Source organism: Numenius arquata, unplaced genomic scaffold (assembly GCF_964106895.1).
Source record: "Numenius arquata unplaced genomic scaffold, bNumArq3.hap1.1 HAP1_SCAFFOLD_758, whole genome shotgun sequence".
In the NCBI taxonomy this organism is placed as follows: Eukaryota; Metazoa; Chordata; class Aves; order Charadriiformes; family Scolopacidae; genus Numenius; species Numenius arquata.
The window spans coordinates 24,265-25,904 of record NW_027414417.1 but is presented as its reverse complement, the minus strand read 5'-3'; the positions used below and the strand labels follow the sequence as shown (position 1 = coordinate 25,904).

General features: G+C 54.0%; 1 non-coding gene across 1 annotated transcript; it reads left to right on the top strand.

Moving 5' to 3' along the window:
* The first annotated feature begins 1,142 nt into the window (after positions 1–1,142).
* Positions 1,143–1,214, top strand: TRNAE-CUC (transfer RNA glutamic acid (anticodon CUC)). Its single transcript has one exon. It is a non-coding gene; the product is annotated as a tRNA-Glu (tRNA).
* The last annotated feature ends 426 nt before the right edge of the window (positions 1,215–1,640 follow it).

The window sequence follows — 1,640 nt, the reverse complement described above, 5'->3', positions numbered from 1 at the left end:
GACATCTTTCCAGGAACAACATTGAATCCGCCGGGTGAGGAAAACTCCAAATTTATTCCTCTTTTGTCCTCCTCTCAGGCATCTGAGGAGGAAGGACCATCCATGGCGAGAAGACAGTGGTCCTCCTCTTCCTCCTTCAGTTGACCCGAGAAGATCTTCTGGAGGTGGAGGACCCACCTTCACCTTTCAGGACCTTGTCCGCGGCTGCCCGTAACTCCAAGGTGCCGATGAAGGATCCTCGGCGTCTCCTCCTCCTCCGATCTGCCTCCGTGACCAAGCCCTTGCAGAGGATGCCCATGGAGATGGTCATCAACCTCTTGGCCTTCGCTGACATGGGCCTGGTGGATGGTGGCAGCTTCCTCAGGAGCTTGGAGATGTCCCTCTTGGAGGACAACCAACCGGTAAAGCTCTTTGGAGATGGTTTCCATTGCCCAGCCCCAACCGGAGACCTCCAGTTCAGCGGAGTCTTCCTCAACTGGACCTTCTGCTTCTTCCTCCTCTTTCTCCTCCTCCTCCTCGAGGTTCTTCCTCCTCCCTTGGTGGTTGCACCCATGGGTTCTCCGTTTCTTTCTTCTCCAAGTGTCCCACCGGAATGGCCGTATGCAAATGAGGGAACCAACAAGGTAGCCGGGGATTGGCCAACGCTGACAAAGTCCTTATGAGCTCATGGCTCATCCAAAATTTCCATTTTCAATTTCCATTGGGGTTTTGCCCAAAGAACCATGAATTCCACAAAAGAATATCGGACACCACCCCCCCCCCCCTTTGATGGACCCTGGCGGGGGGGGGTGTCTGAGGAATTTTGGGGTGGAAAATGGGGGGAAAGGGTTAATTGGGAGAAGGATGAGGAGGGGGAGGAAGATTTTGGGGGGGGAGTCAGGATGACTCAAGGGGGTTCTAATCCCCCTCTTTATACCCCGTTTTTCCTCCTAAAAATGGAAATTTTGGGTTTTAGAAATAATTCTATCGCCCGATTTAGGGGAAAATCCCGATTCTCCCCCCCCAAAAAAAAAACAACAACCAAAGACCAATTTTTAGGGAAAAAAGCACCGGGGGGGCAGTGGTGGAAAAAAGGGTCCCTGCTGCCCCATAGCGGGGGGTCCCGGGAGGTGGGGGGGTGGGTGAGGAGGATGGTCATGGGGTCCCTGGTGGTCTAGTGGTCAGGATTCGGCGCTCTCACCGCCGCGGCCCGGGTTCGATTCCCGGTCAGGGAAACTCCTTCCCCTCAGAAATAGTATACTCTATTTTTTACTCGGGGAGGGGTGGGTTTCCCAGTAGCACAACTGGGATACTGGTGTAAATTAGACAGGTGGGACCTTCCCCTCCCCCCCCCTCCCCGGCAGTATTTCCCATTTAAATATAGATTTTGGAGTATATTTAACCCTCTACTCGCAGTGAGGAGGGGGGTGGAAAAACCACCCCCCCACTCCCCCCCCATTCTCCGAGCCATCGCCCAACCCCTCATCATCCTTCCCCCCCCCCCCAAAGGAACCCCCCAACACCCCCAAAAAGCTGTTGCATCGGGGCTTTATTGCGACGTTGAGTTGATTATTCTGTTGGCCATCGCTTGGCTCTTGGCCAACTGGATCTTTCCAGCGAAGGGGAAAATTGAGGGGGATGGTTTTGGGGTGGTTTTAACT